This window comes from Pristiophorus japonicus, chromosome 20 (assembly GCF_044704955.1).
Source record: "Pristiophorus japonicus isolate sPriJap1 chromosome 20, sPriJap1.hap1, whole genome shotgun sequence".
Classification (NCBI taxonomy): domain Eukaryota; kingdom Metazoa; phylum Chordata; class Chondrichthyes; family Pristiophoridae; genus Pristiophorus; species Pristiophorus japonicus.
Genome location: NC_091996.1, coordinates 89,195,612 through 89,212,713, shown reverse-complemented (window position 1 = coordinate 89,212,713; position 17,102 = coordinate 89,195,612). Strand labels below are relative to the sequence as shown.

Below are 17,102 nucleotides of genomic sequence, written 5' to 3'. Positions count from 1 at the left end.
GGGACTGAGCGATCCAGCCCAGGACAGTCCAGGGCCAGTCCCTCGTAGGATGTTAGGAACTGGAGAAAGAAAGAAAGACTTGCATTTATATAGCGCCTTTCACGACCACCGGATGTCTCAAAGCGCTTTACAGCCAATGAAGTACTTTTTGAAATGTAGTCACTGTTGTATTGTGGGAAGCACCAATTTGCGCACAGCAAGCTCCCACAAACAGCAATGTGATAATGACCCAGATAATCTGTTTTAGTGATGTTGATTGAGGGATAAATATTGGCCCCAGGACACCGGGGATAACTCTCCCTGCTCTTCTTCGAAATAGTGGCCGTGTGATCTTTTACATCCATCTGAGAGAGCAGACGGGGCCTCGGTTTAACGTTTCATCTGAAAAACGGCACCTCCGACAGTGCGGCGCTCCCTCAGCACTGCCCCGCCAACAGTGCGGCGCTCCCTCAACACTGCCCCTCCGACAGTGCGGCCTTCTCTCAGTACTGCCCCTCCAACAGTGCGGTGCTCCCTCAGCACTGCCCCTCCGACAGTGCGGCGCTCCCTCAGCACTGCCCCTCCGACAGTGTGGCGCTCCCTCAGCACTGCCCCTCCGACAGTGCGGCGCTCCCTCAGCACCGCCCCTCCGACAGTGCGGCGCTCTCTCAGCACTGCCCCTCCGACAGTGCGGCGCTCTCTCAGCACTGCCCCTCCGACAGTGCGGCGCTCTCTCAGCACTGCCCCTCCGACAGTGCGGCGCTCTCTCAGCACTGCCCCTCCGACAGTGCGGCGCTCTCTCAGCACTGCCCCTCCGACAGTGCGGCGCTCTCTCAGCACTGCCCCTCCGACAGTGCGGCGCTCCCTCAGCACTGCCCCTCCGACACTGGGAATGTCGGCCTGGATTTACGTGCTCAAGTCCCTGGAGAGGGACTCGAACCTACAACCTCCTGACCCGGAGGCGAGAGAGTGCTGCCCACTGAGCCACGGCTGACACAAGAGTAGGCCATTCGGCCCCTCAGGCCTGCTCCACCATTCAATCAGATTATGGGCTGATCGTTACCTCGACTCCATTTACCCCACTTTGCTCCACAATCGCTCGATATCCTCACCCATCAAACATCTACTGAGCTCAGTCTTGAAAGCTCCAATTGACCCCCAGCATCCACAGCCATTTTTGGGGGGAGAGAGTTCCAGATGCCCACTGCCTTTTGTGTGAAGAAGTGCTCCCTGACATCACCCCTGAACGGCCGGGCTCTAAGTTTAAGGTGACATCCCCCTTGTTCTGGACTCCCCCCACCAGAGGAAATCATTTCTCTCTCTCTCCCCTTTCAAATCCTTCAATTATCTTAAACACCCCGATTAGATCACCCCTTAATCTCCAAACCCAAGGGAACATCAGCCTAATACTAAAGAAAAATACTACAGCTGCTGGCAATCTGAAATAGAAAATAGAAAATTCTGTAAAATCAGTCAACAATAACAACCTGTATTTATATAGCACCTTTTAACGTAGTGAAACATCCCAAGCCGCTTCACAGGAGAATTATATGACTAAATAGAAATAATATGCATAAGTAAAAATTAGCGCAGGTGAGCAAAAGCTTGGTCAAAGAGGTCGGTTTTAAGGAGCATCTTGAAGGAGGAAAGAGAGGCGGAGAGGTTTAGGGAGGGAGTCCCAGAGCTTGGGGCCCAGGCAACAGAAGGCACGGCCACCGATGGTGGAGCGATTATAATCAGGGATGCTCAAGAGGGCAGAATTAGAGGAGCGCAGATATCTCGGAGGGGCTGGAGGAGATTACAGAGATAGGGAGGGGCGAGGGCCATGGAGGGATTTGTAAACAAGGATGAGAATTTTATAATCTCCTCCAGCCCCACAACCTCCCCCTGAGATTACTGCACTCCTCCAATTGCTTAACCGGGAGCCAATGTAGGTCAGCGAGCACAGGGGGTGATGGGTGAGCAGGACTCGGTGCGAGTTAGAACACGGGGCAGCGTGCACAGGGGGTGATGGGTGAGCGGGACTCGGTGCGAGTTAGGACACGGGGCAGCGAGCACAGGGGGTGATGGGTGAGTGGGACTCGGTGCGAGTTAGGACACGGGGCAGCGAGCACAGGGGGTGATGGGTGAGCGGGACTCGGTGCGAGTTAGGACACGGGTCAGCGAGCACAGGGGGTGATGGGTGAGTGGGACTCGGTGCGAGTTAGGACACGGGAGCAGCCGAGTTTTGGATCACCTCCAGTTTACTTGGGTAGAATGTGGGAGGCCAGCTAGGAGTGCGTTGGAATAGTCAAGTCTAGAGGTAACAGAGGCACGGATGAGGGTTTCAGCAGCGGATGAGCTGAGGTAAGGGCGGAGACGGGTGATGTTACGGAGGTGGAAATAGACAGTCTTGATTACGCTGCAGATCTGTGGTCGGAAGCTCATTTCATGGTCAAACATGACACCAAGGTCATCAGATCAGACAGCATCTGCGGAGAGAGAAACAGAGTTAACGTTTCAGGTCGATGACCTGTCGTCAGAACTGATGAAATATTGGAAAACAAGCCGAGTTTATGCAACCTGCCTTCGTAAATGACCCCTTTTAGCCTCCGTGCAATTCTCCAGATGGGAATCTAACCAGAGCTTTAAAAAACTGTAGCATGATTATAATTGGCAAATGAAGTTCAACACAGATAAACGTGAGGTTTACATGTTGATAGGAAGAATAGGGAGGTCCTTATTACTGGGAGGGTGCGAGTCTGTGTGGGGTTGAGGAACAAAGGACTCTCGGATACAAATACACAAATCACTAAATATTTCCACACGGGTTAGCAAGGCCATAAGAAGGCAAACCAGGAACTAGGGTTTATTTCTAGAGGTATAGAATTGATAAGTAGTGAAGTTATGCTAAACCTGTATCGAACCGTGGTTAGATCACACTGGGAGCACAGCGTACAGTTGTGGTCGCCATATTACAAAAAGGATATAGAGGCACTGGAGAGGGAGCAGAGGAGATTTACAAGGATGATACCAGAAATGCGAGGGGGTACATATCAGGAAAGGATGAACAGGCTGGGTCTCTTGAAAAAAGAAGGCTGAGGGGTGACCTAATAGAGGTCTTTAAAATGATGAAAGGTTTTGATCGAGTGGATACAGAGAGAGTGTTTCCACTTGTGGGGAAGAGCATAACTAGAGGCCATCAATACAAGATAGTCACCGAGAAATCCAATGGGGAATTCAGGAGGAACTTCTTTACCCAGAGAGTGGTGAGAATGTGGAACTCGCTGCCACAGGGAGGGGTTGAGGCGAATAGTATCGATGCATTTAAGGGGAGGCTGGACAAGCGCATGGGGGAGAAGGGAATAGAGGGATATGCCGATAGATTTAGATGAGGAAAGATGGGAGGAGGCTCGAGTGGAGCATAAACGCCGGCATGGACTGATTGGGCCAAATGGCCTGTGTCTGTGCCGTATATTGTATGCAAGCATGTATTCCAGCCCCCTCGAGATAAAGGCCAACGCGCCATTCGCCTTTTTAATTGGTGAACCTGTGGAATTCTCTACCATAGAGGGCTGTGGAGGCCAAGTCACTGAATATATTTAAGCGGGAGTTAGATAAACAAAAGGCATCAAGGGGTATGGGGAGAAAGCGGGAATATGGTGTTGAGATAGAGGATCAGCCATGATCATATTGAAGGGCGGTGCAGGCTCGAAGGGCCGAATGGCCTACTCCTGCTCCTATTTTCTATGTTTCTATGCCCAATTGAGAAGGTGGTGGTGAGCCGCCTTCTTGAACCGCTGCAGTCCGTGTGGTGAAGGTGCTCCCACAGTGCTGTTAGGAAGGGAGTTCCAGGATTGTGACCCAGCGACGATGAAGGAACGGCCGATATATTTCCAAGTCGGGACGGTGTGTGACTGGGAGGGGAACGTGGAGGTGGTGGTGTTCCCATGCGCCTGCTGCCCTTGTCCTTCTAGGCGGGTAGAGGTGGCGTGTTTGGGAGGTGCTGCCGAAGAAGCCTTGGCGAGTTTCTGCAGTGCATCTTGTAGATGGCACACACTGCAGCCAGGGGGCGCCGGTGGTGGAGGGAGTGAGTGTTGAAGGTGGTGGGTAGCGTGCCCATCGAGCGGGCTGCTTGGTCCTGGATGGATTCATACAGCACCTTTTAACATCGTAGAAGCTCCCAAGGTGCTTCACAGGAGCGTAACCAAACACCCAGCCACACCAGGAGATATTCGGGACAAGGTGACCATAAGCTGGGTCAAAGAGGGCGGTTTTCAGGAGCATTTCAAAAGGATGAGGGAGAGAGGCGGAGAGGTTTAGGGAGGGGATTCCAGAGCTTGGGGGCCCAGGCAGCTGAAGGCACGGCCACCGATGGTGGGGCGATGGAAATCGGGGGATGCTCAAGAGATCAGAATAGGTGCGGGCCAAAACGGCCCTTCCTACAAAAGCCGTGGCCACCTGAAGGCGGCGGGGGCCACAGGTCGGCACGGATTGGCCGCCGAGTCTCCGTGGAGGGGGGCCGCCATTTTATAAGTTGCCCGTGCTCCGTTTTGGAGCGGTGTAGGGGTCGGCTCCGCCCCTTTTCTCACCGCGGCGTGCACGCACCGACCCCTTACCGACCGGTGGTCGGTGACCCCTTCCTGAGGTCGCCCCGCGGGAACGCCGCCGCGGCCAGCGTTTTTGTGCCTTGGCGGTGCAGCCACCCTTAAAGGGGCGGAGGCGCTGCCGGAGGATCCGTGTGGGTTTTTTTTGTGGTTCGGCCGACTGCCGGGTCGGGCCGACAGTTATCGTGGCGGGTCGGGTCGGGCCCCCCTCTTGGGCGCCAGGCCACTGGCCTGGCTGAAACTTCCCCCCCCCCCCACCGCTCCTGGTGGCCCAGTGTTTGCCACTAAAGTGGCTGCAGAGTCCGTAGCGGCCCGCCCCTTTAACTGACTGGGGGGGGGGGGGCGGGCGTTATGACACGCCAGCGCGATGACCTCATCAAGCGTGGCGCTGATGCCTTGTGCAGAGCCGCCCACTTCTGCCCCGACGGCGAGGTCAGTTCTGTCCCGTGAGGAAGGAGGCAGGGTCAGTGGGAAAGGAGGCGGGGCCCATGGGGAAGGAGGCGGGGCCAGAGGGGAAGGAGGCGGGGCCAGTGGGGTTGATGCTGTCCTATACCCCGGGGCTGAGTGCTGCAGGGTTTCTTTCCCCACTGGCCCCGCCTCGTTTCCCCACTGGCCCCGCCTCATTTCCCCACTGGCCCCGCCTCATTTCCCCACTGGCCCCGCCTCATTTCCCCACTGGCCCCGCCTCCGTGTAGTACTTTTTGGAGTGCAGACACTGTTATAATGTGGGAAACGCAGCGGCCAATTTGCGCACAGCAAGCTCCCACAAACCGCAATGTGATAATGACCCAGATAATCTGTTTTAGTGATGTTGATTGAGGGATAAATATTGGCCCCAGGACACCGGGGGAGAACTCCCCCTGCTCTTCTTCGAAATAGTGGCCGTGGGATCTTTTACATTCATCTGGCTCTAACCCCCCTTCCCCCTTCTCCCGCTCCCCCTTCCACTGCTCCCCCTCACCTGCTCTGCTCACCTCTTGTTCCCCCTGCTCCCCTCCCCCTCTCGTTCCCCCTTCCCCCGTCTCGTTCCCCCTCCCCCCCTCTCGTTCCCCCTCCCCCCCTCTCGTTGCCCCCTCCCCCGCCCCCTGCTCCCCTCTCGTTCCCCTTGCTCCCCTCTTGTTTCCCCTCCCCCTCTCGTTCCCCCTCCCCCCTCTCGTTCCCCCTCCCCCCTCTCCCCTCTCCCCCCTCTCGTTGCCCCCTGGCCCCTCTCCCACTCCTCCCCATCCCCTTGTTACCTTCTGTCTCTCGCCTGTCTGTCACTTGCTGTATCTGTCGCTCTCTCTTGCCTTGTGTTTACGCTGAACGCAGGCTTAAGAGGAGATTGTCTTTGTGGCAGTGAATTTTCTGACTGTCTCGGTTGCCAGCACTGTAAGCGTCGGACACTGACGAATGGTGTGTGAAGCCTGCGTGTCACTCTCTGGATTTTCCTTTGTCTCCTAGAACCTTCCCCCCTACCTGTGACGGAGCTCCCAGCCCAAGACAGACATCAGTCGGGAAAAACAGGTAGGCCACTGACCTTTCACCCCCGAAGACGTCATGTCGTGTTTCTGCTCATTATCGAACGATAATGATGCATTGTGCTGGGAGAACTGTTACTGACAGCCCCAGAGACAAACCATGCCTTTTTAGTCAAATACTTGCTACAATTTGTGTTGTGAAGATTTTGATGTGACGTGACATCATTGCAGCAGAAATAGCCATTTCGTACATTTCACTTACTTCCTGTCAACCGATTTATATTGAAAGGATTTAAATAAGACTTGCAGAAAATGTTTTCCATCAAACAATCTCAAATCAGCTATGGGTGCATTAGATATGGAGTAAATTGTAGAGGGAGCTTTACTCTGTATCTAACCCCATGATGTACCTGCCGTGGGAGTGTTTGATGGGACAGTGTAGAGGGAGTTTACTCTGTATCTAATCCCCTGTACCTGCTCTGGGAGTGTTTGTTGGGACAGTGTAGAGGGAGCTTTACTCTGTATCTAATCCCCTGTACCTGCTCTGGGAATGTTTGTTGGGTCAGTGTAGAGGGAACTTTACTCTGTATCTAACCCCGTGCTGTACCTACCCTGGGAGTGTTTGATGGGACAGTGTAGAGGGAGCTTTACTCTGTATCTAACCCCCTGTACCTGCCCTGGGAGTGTTTGACGGGACAGTGTAGAGGGAGCTTTACTCTGTATCTAACCCCGTGCTGTACCTGCCCTGGGTGTGTTTGATGGGACAGTGTAGAGGGAGCTTTACTCTGTATCTAATCCCCTGTACCTGCCCTGGGAGTGTTTAATGGGACAGTGTAGAGGGAACTTTACTCTGTATCTAACCCCCTGTACCTGCCCTGGGAGTGTTTGATGGGACAGTGTAGAGGGAGCTTTACTCTGTATCTAACCCCGTGTTGTACCTACCCTGGGAGTGTTTGATGGGACAGTGTAGAGGGAGCTTTACTCTGTATCTAACCCCGTGCTGTACCTACCCTGGGAGTGTTTGATGGGACAGTGTAGAGGGAGCTTTACTCTGTATCTAACCCGAGCCCTATGCAATGAGACAAAAGCTGTTGATGTACAGTGCTGCCCCTGGTTGATGCAGTGACGTGAGTCCCGGTGGAAGCTGGCCCAGTGTCTGGTGCGTGACGCAGTGTAGCGAATCTCCATGGCAAACGAGGTGACAGGGGAGCGAGGCACCTGCCTGCGGGACTCGCCTTTGTTGGTGTGACGCGAGTAAATGAGTCAAAACATGTTGATCGGGGAGCGGTGGCATTTAGGGCTGCTTCTGGACCCCTGGAGAGGCGACTATTCCCTGCCTGGTGCCTGCTTGCGATAATGAACTGGTAACTACCAACACAGCATGGGCAGCATGGTGGGAGTGAGTTACAGGCTGGAATCTAATCGAGGGGTTCGAGGGGTTTATATATAGAATAACAGATACCTGGCAGTGAGTTACAGACTAGAATCTAAACAAGGGGTTCGGGGGGGTTATATATAGAATAACAGATACCTGGCAGTGAGTTACAGACTGGAATCTAAACGAGGGGTTCGAGGGGGTTATATATAGAATAACAGATACCCGGGAGTGAGTTACAGGCTGGAATCTAATCGAGGTGTTCGGGGGGTTTTATATATAGAATAACAGATACCCGGGAGTGAGTTACAGACTGGAATCTAATCGAGGGGTTCGGGGGGTTTTACATAGAATAATAGATTCCCGGGAGTAAGTTACAGGCTGGAATCTAAATCGAGGGGTTTGAGGGGTATATATATATATAGAATATCAGATACTTGGTGCCATGTTTGACCCTGAAATGAGCTTCCGACTACATATCCTCAGCATAACTAAGACCGCCTATTTCCACCTCTAACATCGCCCGTCTCTGCCCCTGCATCAGCTCATCAGCTGCTGAAGCCCTCATCCGTGCCTTTGTTACCTCAAGACTTGACTATTCCAATGTATTCCTGGCTGGCCTCCCACATTCTACCCTCTGTAAACTAGAGGTGATCCAAAACTCGTGTCCTAACTCGCACCGAGTCCCGCTCACCCATCACCCCCTGTGCTCGCTGCCCCATGTCCTAAATCGCACCGAGTCCCGCTCACCCATCACTCCCTGTGCTCGCTGCCCCGTGTCCTAACGCGCACCGAGTCCCGCTCACCCATCACCCCCTGTGCTCGCTGCCCCGTGTCCTAACTCGCACTGAGTTCCGTTCACCCATCACTCCCTGTGCTCGCTGTCCCGTGTCCTAACTCGCACCGAGTCCCGCTCACCCATCACCCCCTGTGCTCACTGACCCCGTGTCCTAACTCGCACCGAGTCCCGCTCACCCATCACCCCCTGTGCTCGCTGACCTACATCGGCTCTTGGTTAAGCAACGCCTCGATTTCAAAATTCCCATCCTTGTTTTCAAATCCCTCCATGGCCCTCGCCCCTCCCTATCTCTGTAATCTCCTCCAGCCCCACAACCTCCCGAGATCTCTGCTCTAATTCTGCCCTCCTGAGCATCCCTGATTATAATCGCTCAACCATCGGTGGCCGTGCCTTCTGTTGCCTGGGACCCAAGCTCTGGAACTCCCTCCCTAAACCTCTCCGCCTCTCTCTCCTCCTTTCAAATGCTCTATAAAACCGACCTCTTTGACCAAACTTTTGCCCCAATTTATCCTCATGCGCCTCGCGTCAAACCTTTTGTCTCTCAATGCTCCTGCGAAGCGCGTTTGAAGGCGCTAGATAAATATAAGTTGTTGTTGTCAAGCAAGCGCGGTAATAAGCCACCTGCAAGTTTTTTTGTGGGTCAGCTGGTTGTGGGACTTGTGCCAAAATCCATGCCTAATGCTCCCCAACTAAAATATCGAGCAATCTGTAAGGGGTGGCCTCATGGGGCCCTCCCAGTCGGAACAAGATAATGTCGCGTAGTGCTCTGGGACACCCCTCAATTGAAGGAGGGGTGGAATCGTGATAACTCTTTTATCAGCGGCATGTTGTAAAGGGTGCAACAGTTGGGCAGCCTGTATGCAACATTTATAATCGGGGCGAAAGAGAATATGGAAGACTTGCATTTATATAGCGCCTTTCACGACCACTGGACGCTCCAAAGCCTTTTACAGCCAATGAAGTACTTTTTTGGAGTGCGGTCACTGATGTAATGTGGGAAACGATGCGGCCAATTTGTGCACAGCAAGCTCCCACACACAGCAATGTGGCAAATGACCCGGACAATCTGTTTTTAGTCTCGATTCTGTTCGTTGGTCGGAAGGCGAGGGAGAAGGCTGCTGGACAATGGGGCACCCCGTTGGTTCGCCATCGTGCGCTCCCAGGCCGCATCCAGACTGAAGCTCCTCCGACTCTGCTCCCCAACAACACGCCTCGACCTCAATTCACCAGGAAAAAAAAAAGGACTTGCATTTATATAGCACCTTTCACGACCTCAGGACGTCCCAAAGCGCTTGACAGCCAGTGAAGAACTTTTTGAAGTGTAGTCGCTGTTGTAATGTGGGAAACGCGGCAGCCACTTTGCGCACAGCAAGCTCCCACAGCATCATCATTATCATCGTAGGCGGTCCCTCGAACGAGGATGACTTGCTTCCACGAGAGTTCATGGATGTTTCAATGAAGGACCCGATGTTCCAGGTCCTGAACTCCAATTGAGGGGGTGGAAGATGCCTGTGGGTGGATGTTTTTAACGTGGGGTGACCGTTGCACACCAGCCACCACACGGGGCTTGACAGAGCGAGGTCTTGGTCCAGTGGCAAGGGTTAACCAGGACGACTGGAAACCAGCTCTGCTGCACGGGCCCAGTGCGCGCACATATCGCACAGTGTGGGCTGGGCCCATGCTGCCCCTGGGTCCCTCGCCTCTTCTGGGCCCCCGAACCCTCATTCGCTGCACCTCCGCCACGATCCCGCGCCGAATCTTAGACACGATCACTCACCGCTCACCCGCCCCGACCTTCCTGCTCCTCCATTGTACCCGGGCCCCGTCGATGTTCCTGCCCATACTCCAAACAGCGACCTGGGTTTTGCTGATGTCACCCAGTCGCCCACCTCGAAATCGTGTAAACCATCAAGATGGCCGTTATGTCGCAGTCTGGAAGTTTGGTTGGAAAGAACCTTGCTTCAATATGCATTCTGGGCAAAATCGTGCACACAGCAACGTGATCATGACCCAGATACTGTGTTTTTTTTGTTATGTTGATTGAGGGATAAATATTGGCCCCGGGACACCGGGGAGTACTCCCCCTGCTCTTCTTCGAAATAGTGGCCGTGGGATCTTTAACATCCACCTGAGTGCAGACGGGGCCTCGGTTTAACATCTCATCCGATAGTGCGTTGCTCCCTCAGCACTGCCCCTCCAACAGTGCGGCGCTCCCTCAGCACTGCCCCTCCGACAGTGCGGCGCTCCCTCAGCACTGCCCCTCCAACAGTGCAGCGCTCCCTCAGCACCGCCCCTCCAACAGTGCGGCGCTCCCTCAGCACAGCCCCTCCAACAGTGCGGCGCTCCCTCAGCACCGCCCCTCCGACAGTGCGGCGCTCCCTCAGCACAGCCCCTCCAACAGTGCGGCGCTCCCTCAGCACCGCCCCTCCGACAGTGCGGCGCTCCCTCAGCACCGCCCCTCCGACAGTGCGGCGCTCCCTCAGCACCGTCCCTCCGACAGTGCGGAGCTCCCTCAGTACTGCCCCTCCGACAGTGCGGAGCTCCCTCAGTACCGCCCCTCCGACAGTGCGGCGCTCCCTTAACACTGCATCGAGAGTGTCAGACTAGATTCTTTTTTTTGTGCTCAAGTCTCGGGAGTGGGACTCGAACCCACAACCTCGGAGGCGAGTGTGCTGCCCACTGAGACACCGCTGACACTATAGAGACGGTACACAATGACCACCCGTGGGGAAGTTTGCACTAGTGAGCTCCTAAAATGCTTTAACTTGTATGATTTATGAATATATTTATTCTGGCTAAATTTTCACCAATTCTCTCCTGAAGTTGCTTATTCTTGCTTGGACACCTTAAGCAAGGGCCCTTCGTCCTATGAGAGCGAGTGTACAGACAATCCTGTTCTCCCTTGGCATACAGATGCTATCATTGCCAACTCTTGGTGTATTTCTGGAGGTTTCATCACATGAAACTTAACTGGACCAGTCACATAAATACCGCGGTAACAAGAGCAGATCAGAGGCTGGGTATTCTGCAGCGAGGCTGGGTATTCTCCACCATCTACAAGGCGCAAGTCAGGAGTGTGATGGAACATTCTCCACTTGCCTGGATGAGTGCAGCTCCAACAACACTCGAGAAGCTCGACACCATCCAGGACAAAGCAGCCCGCTTGATGGGCACACTACCCACCACCTTCAACATTCACTCCCTCCACCACCGGCGCACCCTGGCTGCAGTGTGCACCATGTACAATAGACACCTCAAGTCGCTGGAGAAATACCACCAACGATGATGTGTCCACAAGATCCTGCAAATCCCCTGGGAGGACAGACGCACCAATGTTAGCGTCCTCGACCAGGCCAACATCCCCAGCATTGAAGCACTGACCCACACTCGATCAGCTCCGCTGAGCGGGCCACATTGTTCGCATGCCAGACACGAGACCCCCTAAGCAAACGCTCTACTCGGAACTCCTTCACGGCAAACGAGCCAAAGGTGGGCAGAGGAAACGTTACAAGGACCACCCTCAAAGCCTCCCTGATAAAGTGCGACATCCCCACTGACACCTGGGAGTCCCTGGCCAAAGACCAGTCTGCCCTAAGTGGAGGAAGTGCATCCGGGAGGGCGCTGAGCACTTCGAGTCTCGTCGCCGAGAGCGTGCAGAAAGCAAGCGCAGGCAGCGGAAGGAGCGTGTGGCAAACAAGTCCCACCCACCCTTTCCCTCAACCACTGTCTGTCCCACCTGTGACAGGGACTGTGGTTCCCGTATTGGACTGTTCAGTCGCCTGAGAACTCACTTTTAGAGTGGAAGCAAGTCTTCCTCAATTCCGAGGGACTGCCTATGATGCATACCATCTACAAGATGCACTGCAGAAACTCGCCAAGGCTTCTTCGGCAGCACCTCCCAAACCCACGACCTCTACCCCCTAGAAGGACAAGGGCAGCAGGTGCATGGGAACACCACCACCTCCACGTTCCCCTCCGAGTCACACACCGTCCCGACTTGGAAATATATCGGCCGTTCCTTCATCGTCGCTGGGTCACAATCCTGGAACTCCCTCCCTAACAGCACTGTGGGAGCACCTTCACCACACGGACTGCAGCGGTTCAAGAAGGCAGCTCACCATCACCTTCTCAAGGGGCAATTAGGGATGGGCAATAAATGCCGGCCTTGCCAGCGACGCCCACATCCCGTGAACCAATAAAAAGAATTCACTACCAACCGCCCCACCCCCACACTCCCACCATTGGACACCCAATATGTCTATCTTGACAGAGCCCCGCCTTCCCACAGCTGAATCGGACACCAACAGTCACTCGGTTGCCCCATTGGATGATTCTTGGCCGTCAATCAAGAACAGACGATTTTTTTTCTCCGTATATCATCATCATCAGCAGTCCCTCGGAATCGAGGAAGACTTGCTTCCACTCTAAAAGTGAGTTCTCAGGTGACTGAACAGTCCAATACAGGAATTACAGTGCCTGTCACAGGTGGGACAGACAGTGGTTGAGGGAAAGGGAGGGTGGGACTGGTTTGCCGCACGCTCCTTCCGCTGCCTGCGCTTGCTTTCTGCACGCTCTCGGCGACGAGACTCGAGGTGCTCAGCGCCCTCCCGGATGCACTTCCTCCACTGAGGACGGACTGGTCTTTGGCCGGGGACTCCCAGGTGTCGGTGGGGATGTTGCACTTTATCAGGGAGGCTTTGAGGGTGGTCCCTTGTAACGTTTCCTCTGCCCACCTGGGGATCGCTTGCCGTGAAGGAGTTCTGAGTAGAGCGCTTGCTTTGGGAGTCTCGTGCCGGGCATGCGGACAATGTGGCCCGCCCAGCGGAGCTGGTCGAGTGTGGCCAGTGCTTCGATGCCGGGGATGTTGGCCTGGTCGAGGACGCTAACGTTGGTGCGTCTGTCCTCCCAGGGGATTTGTAGGATCTTGCGGAGACATCGTTGGTGGCATCTCTCCCCGTATGTAACGCAGAAACAAAAGCGTGCCAAAGAAAAATACAATTTTTCGAAAGAATTCCTTTTCGATTTCCTTTTCTCTCCGGGGTTGTTTGCAGCGGTGTCCGGCAGATTAATCGTGAATCCCCGGAGCGTTGGCGACCATTAATACGCGCCAATTCCCGCAGGAATCGCTGGGCAGTGATCAGGAGCAGGAGTCTGGCTGATTTGGGGGTTTATTTGCCCTCTCTCAGCCGGGTTGCTGAGGCTCGCGGCAGCTCTCAACCGAGAGCAGCAAAGAGGAGCGTGAAAATGACAATGTTCCTTTTAAAATCCCCACCCCATCTTTTTTTGCACCATCAATTATACCTTGCCCCTTTCCCTCTGCGGTCTTAAATCTCCCGGCGCGAGCGACCCTTTGCAATCAATCCTGCGCATTGTTTTAGTGCCAGACTGGGAGGAATTTTGCGATAGCTGCCATTGTAAAAGTGTTTTTAAAAAGGAGCAAATATGCCCTATGTTGGCAAAGGGCATGGTTGATTTTGGTTTTGTTGGGTTTTTATAAAAAAAAATTGCAACACGGGAAGCAAATGGTGGGAAGTGCATTAATGCAAAGGGAGTTATTTATTGCAAAGGAGGAGTCATCCATTTGAAGAAAGAGAAAGCAAAGGCAGAGGCGTGTCTGCAACAATGGAATATGTGGGCAGGCAAGTGTTGGGTTGGCAGAGTGATTGACAGCAGCAGCAGCCGCCCTGGGTGCCTTGGCGTCACGTGACGAGCCAGAGCCTGGAGAAGACGGACAGGATGTGTGTGTGTGTGTGTGTGTGTGTGTGTGTGTGTGGGGGGGAGACAGGATAATATAAAAATAGATACCTGGCTTAATTTTTAAGAAAAAGGCTGGTGATTCACACTAAGCAGAGTAGAACAAGAAAATATTTGATATCTGTCCTGGGGAAAGTCCATCCGAGGGCGGAGGAGGGAGGGGGGGGGAAGAGGAAAGATTGGATTGCGCTTATGGTCGGCCATCCGCGCACCCCTGTGGCAGGGCGCCAGGAGCGGTGGTCGAATCCACCGTCAGTGGGAGCGGCGCGGGGCGGACGACCATAGCCAAACCCGGAGTTGCTATTTTTTTCTTCTTCTTCTTCTTCAAGCAAAACGAGCGGACAACATTGTGGGAGCGGGCGGCGTCGGAAACCAGGCTCCCCGTGAGGAGAGCGGGGGTGGGGGGGGAAAGAGGCCAACAAAAATAACCCAAAACCCAGTCAGGATTGCCATTTTTTTTTTAATTCTCTCTCAAAACCCCCCCCCCTCCACCCCGTCGTCGAGAAGCGAGGAAAGGTAGGGCAGCTGTTAGCTCAGGGGGGTAAAAATCGGGCCCGAGCCCGGGGCCTGGGGGACAAAATGGCGGCCAGCCGGCCCTCCCTCTCTTCCTCCTGGATCTTCACTTTGTCATCCCTCCTCTTTTATCCCCTTCCCCAGCCCTGCTTCCCACCCCTCCACACACACACACACACACACACACACACCCCTCCTCTCCTCACAATCTTCTGTCTTGCCTCTGGGGTTTTTTTTTTGACTTTCTTTAAAAATCTGATTTTTCTTGGGATTATTTCTCTTAAAATCTTTTTTTTTTTGACATTATTTCTTTAAAAATCTGATTTTCTTGGCATTGTTTTTCTTAAAATCTGTTTTTTTGACATTATTTCTTTAAAAATCTGATTTTCTTGGCATTTCTCTTAAAATCTGTTTTTTTGACATTATTTCTTTAAAAATCTGATTTTCTTGGCATTTCTCTTAAAATCTTTTTTTTACATTATTTCTTTAAAAATCAGATTTTCTTGTCATTATTTCTCTTAAAATCTGTGTTTTTTTGACATTATTTCTTTAAAAATCTGATTTTCTTGGCATTTCTCTTAAAATCTTTTTTTTACATTATTTCTTTAAAAATCTGATTTTCTTGGCATTATTTCTCTTAAAATCTTTTTTTTTTTACATTATTTCTTTAAAAATCTGATTTTCTTGGCATTATTTCTCTTAAAATCTGTTTTTTTTACATTATTTCTTTAAAAATCTGATTTTCTTGCCATTATTTCTTAAACATTTCATTTTTGACATTTCTTTAAAAATCTGATTTCTTTTGGACATTATTTCTTTAGAAATCATATTTTTTGTGCCATTGTTTTTTTAAAAATCTGATTTTTTTTAAATAAAATCTTTTTTCTCTGCTTTTTCTCCTTTTGTCCTCCCTTTTTTCCCTCTTGAGAATTCCCTGCTCCAGAGGCCTCAGGCTTTTATTTTGTTTTTCTCTGCTTTGTGGGTGTGTGTGTTTTATAATCTGTTTTATATTTTAGATATTTCTTTGCTCTGTTGTTTTCTTTTTATCTCTTGTCTTTTTATTTCGAGAAATTTGCTTTGTGCTTTTTTCCCCTTTAATTTCTGTTATTTCTTTGCTTAATATATTTCTTTGCATCTTAATATAGTTCTTTGTACCTTAATATAGTTCTTTGTACCTTAATATAGTTCTTTGTATCTTAATATAATTCTTTGTATCTTAATATATTTGCATCTTAATATAGTTCTTTGTATCTTAATATATGCCTTTACTTTCTACCGTTAATATATTTCTTTGCATTGTATCTTTGTATCTTAATATATTGCCTTTCTTGCCTTTTAGCTTGTATATATTTTGTTTTGTGTTTATTTTTCATTCATATACTTCAAGGTTTTTAGTCTGTCCAATGTTTTTTTTTAAATATATGTTGAAAATGTAATTGTTTTTCCTATTTTAAATATATATTTTGCTTGATGCTTTTGAGAGAGTTATTTTTGTATACATTTCTCTCTGCCTAGACTGTAAATGATCTTTTTTGGGAGGTGGGGGGGGGGGGGAGATTTGAGAATCTTTCAGTACAACAGTGTGATTCACCAGTGAGTGTGTGTGTTGTCTGTACAGGGTTAATGTGCCTCTCTCCTTCGAGCACGTCAAAAAAATGTTTAAAAAATAAATATATATGTAGTGGATGACTTTCACTTTTTGCCCACTTGGGGGGGGGGAAATTGCACACTTGCTTTATATAATATCTATTTTTGTATGATGTCTTTTTTTTTAAATGATTGAAACCAGCCCCTCCATTTTGTTGACTTCTCTCCCTCTCTACACTCCCCGTCCTGCCCCTCGTTTCATGTTGAAGCATAATTTTCTTGTGCGTCTGGGCTGCAGTTTTCAAATCCTGCCGAGCCTGTGGGCTTCAAGGTGTCGGGTTTTGCGTCTTTTCTACCAGGGCAGCAGTCGTTGGCTTTGTATTGTGAGTGAATTTATGATCTTTTGCCGAATCGCTGCAGACTTTTGACTTGGTCTCGTAGGGACCTGGTGCTATGATGAATGGAATCGGGGGCCAGGGTGGAACCACTTGCTCTCTTTCTCTTTCTCTCTCTCTCTCTCCCGCCCGATCTTGTTTTTTTTTTACTGGGTTGCTCTGGATTTTACAGTCTTTGATAAATACAGCAAATGGTTGGAGCCAAAATCGGGTTGTGGTCCCTGATGTAGGCACTGTTGCATTGTAGCTATCTGTGCCATTTACCCCTCCCCGTTTGCAAAATGTATTCTGTCCTTGGTAGTCATCTCTAACTGTTTGCTTTACAGCTAGGGCGGTGCGTAATGCTGCAAAACAACCTCTTTTCCTCCAGTCTAGTGACCCACCTCTTTAATCCGACCACTGCCTGTGTGTGGGGTTTTGTTATTTTCTACCCTTGGTGGTGTACATCTCGAATGAGTTGTATTAAGCAACAACGTTCGTTTATACAGCCGCCTTTTAATGTAGTAAAATATCCCAAGGCCCTTCACAGGAGCCTTACTGGATGGAATTTCACACACGAGATATTGGGACAGGTGACCAAAAGCTTTGTCCAAGACGTAGGTTTTAAGGAGCGTCTTGAAGGAGGAGAGGGCGAGCGAGAGGTTTTAGGGAGGGAAT

The 17,102-nt window shown here is 51.3% G+C and overlaps 1 protein-coding gene across 4 annotated transcripts in view; it reads left to right on the top strand.

The window, feature by feature from the left end:
* LOC139232664 (guanine nucleotide-binding protein G(I)/G(S)/G(T) subunit beta-2) overlaps positions 1 to 17,102 on the top strand; it is a 122,511-nt gene that overhangs the window by 18,988 nt on the left and 86,421 nt on the right. The window contains exons 1-2 of one of the 4 annotated variants that reach the window (XM_070863126.1): positions 14,284 to 14,466; positions 16,320 to 16,433. The exons of 1 other annotated variant lie outside the window; for it this stretch is intronic. The gene's annotated coding sequence lies outside the window, so the exon portion shown is untranslated. Of the gene's footprint in view, positions 1 to 6,005; positions 6,069 to 14,283; positions 14,467 to 16,319; positions 16,434 to 17,102 lie in introns of those variants that run through there. 2 more of the 4 variants (XM_070863127.1, XM_070863125.1) reach the window with 2 other exon arrangements.